The sequence below is a fragment of the Pinus tabuliformis genome, chromosome 2_2 (genome assembly GCF_031772625.1).
Source record: "Pinus tabuliformis cultivar Carrire ecotype Pingquan chromosome 2_2, CPIR1, whole genome shotgun sequence".
Lineage (NCBI taxonomy): Eukaryota > Viridiplantae > Streptophyta > Pinopsida > Pinales > Pinaceae > Pinus > Pinus tabuliformis.
In genome coordinates, this window is record NC_142300.1 from 759,272,523 (window position 1) to 759,279,299 (window position 6,777).

A 6,777-nucleotide genomic window follows, 5' to 3' on the forward strand; every position below is an offset into this window, starting at 1 on the left:
AAATCAATGGAAACATACTCCCCGTTTGGCATTGATGTCAACCTGAACCTAATCTCCATAGCTCTGAGGCTAAAATCAAAACTCTCTCCACACTCCATTCTCTCTTCCATATTTCCGTTCTCTCTTCCCATTTGACATCAATGGAAAAGGGAAATATAAACACCAAATATCAATGCCAATAGATACTAAGGAAAATACTCCCCCTAAAATGTTGAACACCATGCTGACTATAGGGCTAATACAAACTAATCCTTGAATAATAAAAATAAGAATGTGTAATAATACAATAAACTTCCAAACATGTCTCTATCCATCCATGCATCATCTCCTACTGAAAATTCTCCCACTAAACACGTAATGGGGTTGTAACCATCTTCTCCATATTGTTGTATATCAATGTGAGTTGTTGCAGATGCCTCCTTGAAGTAAAGAAATAGGCCGCCAACCAGACCAAGACCCCATACACCTTAAGGCCAAGTGATACATAATGAAAGTATAAGGCTAATACATGAGATGCAAGGCTCAATCAATAAAGATACATGGTTGAACCAACTCAAGGCTCTCCAATAATCATGCATGACACCAAGACTAATAAACCAACTAGACTAAATTATGAATGAATTAATGTTATAGGGATGATATCTCTCACATAAGAGTGGCATGGTTGATATAAATTTCCTAATATAATTCATTCCAAATACCTCTCTCTATCATACTCATCCAATACAATGATTGCATACTTGTATGCATATAGGGCTAAAATATATATATCAATTCCTATGTATTCCTATCATCATGACTACTCCTAAGGACCTCACCCAACAAGGATAATACGAAAAAATAAAAAGTACATGGCTAAATCATGTTACTCTACATCCCACGCGTCATGGTGAAACACACTATAACTCTCACAACAATGCATGACCAACACTATGGAGACAAATCTAATAAAAATAATGATCATAAAATATTACATAGAATGTTGATTGATAATTTTCAACTCATGATGAAAAACAGATAAATATGCTATAATAAAAATGAGTGAAAGTATGATTGAAAGCAAATCTCCCCTTGAGCGCATTATACCTCAAATGATCATGTCGGTATTATAGACCTTAATGTCCATGTAAGATCACAAACAAACATGTTGTTGTTTTTACAACTCATACACATACCATGTTTTCGTAGTGCCACTCATCAGTAACTCATCATCCTACCCCATGTTGTCATAGTATACCATTCACTCCCCTTGAGGATATGAAAGCCTCATATGCAATTTTGTAGTCTAAGAGATCTATCATGCAAGAATATAGTGCAATAGGATTTGATGTCTATTACTAAAAATATGATGAGGAATATTTTTTCCTCAATATCTTCCTTCTTCTCACTCTTCCCTTCAACAAATACACATTATCTGGTGTCTTAACTCCTTTATCGATTACTCTCTTTGGCCCTTATTTCTGGATGAAACAAGCTTTGGAGTTGAAAAGTACCACTTGTTTTACTCCCTCAACTATCTAGCTCACATTCAAGATATTGTGCTTTAGACCTTCATCAAGCCACACATCTACTGCATTTTTCTTCTTGTCACCAATATTGCCCTTATTACTTCCCAACCTTTTCACTCATTCATTACCTTCAAAAGAAACATGACCACTCTTGGTTCTATTTAGAAACAAAAATATTCTATTGTCATCTAACATATGGTGGAAACATCTACTGTCAATGTGCCACCTATCATCCTCATCACGTGGGGAAAGGTAAATACCACAATTTCCTAGTTTCTCCTCCTTAACTAGTTGCTACTCCTTCTTCTTCACCCACTCTATAGTAATATTCTTTTCTGGTTCGGCACTCTCCTCTATCTTTCTTCTAATTTTACTCTAAATTTTTTGTTTCTTTTGAATGTATGGCTTGAAGAATATATACAAATTACAATCTTTGGCCATGTACCTGAAATTATGGTGCGCATAACACTCTACATGACCAAGATTTGAGGCCAAGGGATATGATCTTCTATTGTTTATCAAAGATCTCCATCTCATCATGTTATATTTACAAACAATTGCCTTATCACAAAATAGGTCACAGGAATAACAATAGAAATTAAATGAACTTGTATACCTGAAAGAAAATCCTCTTCTTATCTAATCAAGCTTTTGGATATATGTGTACATTATGCTTGTACAAATACCTACCACATGTCCAAAATTGTGAAAAATGAAGCACTCAATCTCAACCATAAAAGGGGAAAAGGAGTTTTGAATCCTCCTATGAATTCTCCTACTATCAACCCTAGGGGTGAATGACCTTCTACATGTAAATTCTTCTCTTGGTTCTCTTCCTGCATGTTAGTGGATTTGTTGTTTATTTCCTTCCCTGTTGTCATTATTGGCCCCATTCTCTGCTACAGGCTTCTTCGATTCTTCATTATTATTTTTTCTTGTTTGTGAACTAAACACTCCAAATCCAATACCATATTTCCTCATAGGAGATATTTGGCAATAAACCATACTATTCAGGAGCTTGGTGCATTTATCTTACTTCAAATGAACATTCTTCTTCTCTAATTATTTCCTCATCGAGACCACTTCACCTTCCAAGTCTCTAATTAGACATTCCTTCTCCTTTTGTTGATTGGTCAATACGTCCTCTATTATTTGGCCACCTATAGCTAAATCTTTAGGCTAAGGATATCCTCTCTAAATTCATTCTCCTTTCCGTAAAAAAGCTACAAAACCTTCTCATGATTTGCATATGCAACTATTAATGTACTCACTTCATAAGATATTTTTCAATCACTACCATTGCAGACTCATTATCTACCTTAAGGAGCATGTAATAATTCTCTTATTCACTATCAAAATCATCAAATCCATCAAAATCATAACTCAAAAGTAAAACATCCATATATTTACCTTCATATTCATTCTCTTGTAGCACAACTCATTCAGATAAGGATTCATCTTTTGATTTATCTTTAAGATCTATTGCACCATTCACAATAGGGGAATTTTGTTCCTTTATTCTGAGTCTCTTCCTTCTTCATGCCCTTACTCTTTTATTTCCTTTTTTTTGATGTTTTCTAATTCTCCATTGATGCTTCTACTATCACCTCGAAATAGGATCTCGAATTTGTCCCACATTTATTTAGCATATTTTAAATCACTTTTTTCTTCTTCTGTAAATCCACATTATGGTGAATATCATAATTGATGCATATTGCTAAACCATCATGTTACAATACATTTGATGAAATTTGGTCCTCACGACATCCTTCAAAAACAAGGTGCCAAAAGTTAGATCCATAAGATAATAATAGAGATCTAATATTTTATTTCCATACCATTAATCGTTATGTTGCTAGAGGAGTCACTTCTTGTGGATTAATTTTCAAAAATCATAATAATAATAATAATAATTCAATTTGTTCACTTGATCTATTTGGATCTCCTTTCCAATAGTTAAGATGCAACTAAGAGCCCCACTCTAATACCACTTATTAGAAACCTTGAGCACTATTAAAACATGGGGATGAACTAGTAGTTTGACTAATGAACAATTTTTACCATTTGTTAAACATTAGCTAAGCCACACACTTGATTAGTAGCACATAAAAATATATTGGTATTTTGGATTTTAGAGATCTGTGGCTTGTGTCATTTTTATTGATCGGAGAATCCACAGTTTCAACATCTTTATACCATCTTTATACAAACGTTGGTATAAAGATGTTGAAACTGTGGATTCTCCGATCAATAAAAATATATTGGTAGCAAATAATGTAACCCCCCCCCCCCCCCCCCCAAACCCACACATTTACCCAAATTCAGAGGCTTTCCATGGTAAACATGAGATGAGTGTCACGATGACATGACCCAACCACCAATTTCCAAGTAAGGAACGGGGGTCTACATGTTGAACACTTACTAACATTCGACAGGGACTATAGATCACTCAAGAGATGGAAAACCATCCCAGGTGATCAATCCCTAAGGTCAAACACTTTTTATTTCAATTAGCATCCTAATAGCGCACGCAACAAGGCAACAATGGGGTTATGAGGCCCCATCCCCATGCACTTTCCTCCTTCCATGTTTTTATGGCCTAAGTCCTTAAATTCTTAGCATTTGGTTATGAGTTACGTTCCACATTTTTAGCCTAGCCTCCAGAGCACTACCCAAAATTTCTCGTAACTTTCTGGAATCAAAATTAACATGACTGTTATAGACATTTTTGTGCCTTACAGCATGAAGCATGAAATGTCCATAATCTAAGGGATCCAAAGTCCCTAAACATGTTGTTCCTACCCCTAGAGGAACAAGGTCAGCAAACCACAGCACTGAATATCAGTTCTCCACCTGAAAACACTAAAAAACAAGCTAATTCTGGATCATGTCAATTGCTCCACTGAGCATCTGCGCTGAATGTCAACTGCTCCACTGTCTACCTGCGTTGAATGTCAACTGCAAAGAAGGCTACCTGCGCTGGGCGAGTTGGGACATGTGGCACAGTCATTCCTCAAGGTGTCAATGCCCAGGAAGCTTCCAAAATGACACTTGGATCAGGGAATTCGACTGGTGATGAGTAAGAGGATCTAGATCTCCAAGTGGAAGCAAGAACCTCCAAGTGGACTCAAGAACTGAAGAATAACTGAAGTGGGAGAGGACATTAGTCAGCTTCATGCCAGCTTCAAGCTGACTCATCCTTTCTCCAAAACTCCTATATATAGAGCTCTCTCATGAGGTCTAGGGAGGCTGGAATCTTGTGAATGTAAGGAAGTGCTGTTGGTTTGAGTATAGAACTATTGGGTGATTTGCTTTGAAGGAGGTGAAGAGGAGATTTCTTTCTGCTGGGAGGTGATGCTGGATTGGGCCTCTTATGGTTGTATCACTTCCTGAACTTTACTTCTTCCATTAATAAAGCATTTGAGGTTCTTCTATATGCATGTGTTTCAATGATGTGTTGCTATGCTTGTGTATTTGATTTATTCTAATCCTTGAATCAATTATGAATGTATGCTTCTTGTAGTTTCCCTCTCTTGCCATTTTGCAGGATCTTGTTGTAGCTGGGCCAGTGAAAGAGCAAGGAGCTGGGAGCAAGCAGCAAAGAGAGAAGATTGGATCAATCATTAGTGAAAGACATCAGTTAGTGAATCTCTTTCTCCCCTCTTTTACATCTCATAAAGAAGTAATCTCAAATAGCTTTGCTTTGATTGTTGCTGAGGTACTATCACGCTTAGAGTGGGATAGGGTCATTCCGTATTGGATACTTTTCCCAACAACAAATTGGCGACTCCGCTGGGGATCGTATCTTGTTGGTTGTTTGTGTTTTTTCTATTCATTTCCTAAACACAGGGAGTACCGAATCGAACTGCATTTGGATCTTTCAAATGCAAAGTAGAGGGCAGCTACTCTAGCTCAGTTTCTGGGCATGTTTATGATTTGAAGAGCTGATCCACAAGGACTCTGAACAGCTCTTAGTGATAGCTTTTCATCCTCCTTTTCATCCTTTAGTGTGTACTTGATTGATAGCTTTTGATTTGGCCAAAAACTATTGATTTTTGAGCAATCTGTGACCCGGAAACCAAGAGAAACGAGAGTTTCTCTGTTCATTGCAGGCACTGTGAAGGCAGTCTGCATTTCATCACAGGTCCCGAAGGGGCTACCTACGCTAAATGTCAAACTAACAGTGTACTACCTGCGCTGAACCAGTTTTGCCTTGTGCAACTGGGGTTCCTTGCTGTTTATTGCCCTGTTTTCATCCTTGTTTTTGCAGCCTGTTATCAGTCAATGTACCTATCTGAAACCATCTTTCTTTGCCACTATTCTACCTCGGTTGTATAAAGAAACTGTATTTGTTCTTTGTGTATTTCTTACATCATTTGCAGTTTCCCATAACGAAAGTGAACTAGTCTTGATATGGCCTCTTAGATCTAGACCTGTGATAAGTGTCGTTTTGATCTTAAGAGTTAGTTTGTTTGCTGTTCATAGCTGATTGAGCTTTTGCTTTCATCATATGGTTTGAATTTATGTATTTCTAGTGTCGAAACAAGTAAATCTTAAGGTGTCTTTTGATTTTGGACAAAAGCTTGTTTGCTTTCACTTGAAATTGAATTCGAAGTTATACAACAGCTTTCTTCTTGTAATACATCAACATTAAGAAAGAGAAAAGAAATACCTGCATTGTGCATTTTGCATTTGATAATTTTGCATGTTGATTTAGGAAAAAGTGCATTAGTGTGTGCTATTTGATCTGTGTGAAAAGATGATGTCTTTCTTTTCCCTCAGTAGTTAAGATTTTCATAAGTCGAAAAGATTGAAAAAGCTTGCTTATCATCTTAGACTGCATTTAGGAATTTGTATCATACATCTCGTGGTGAACCTTGAAAGGCAAACTTTAAAAAGATCAACTTAAAATATATTGAATGAACCTAACAACACTTTGAAACATAACGCAAACACATAGAGGTCTAAGCTAGAGACGTGTTCCGGCATCGTTAAACATAGTGACTGTCGATCTCGAAGAAGGTGGGTGATTCCTCCTGAGAGTCGGTGGCACTAATACGGATTGTGATCCCACGTACCGTCGCGTATATATTGGGAGACCCCTATAGGAACAAAGCCTTTATCCATAGGAAACCGTGTCGGCCGCCCTACTAATCGCAATGCAGTGAACACAGCATTCACGAAGATCGACCACCCGTACCGTAAAACGTATTCTGTGGTTTTGCGAAAGGTTTGGCACACCCTCTGCCTAGATCTCCAGAGCAGTTTC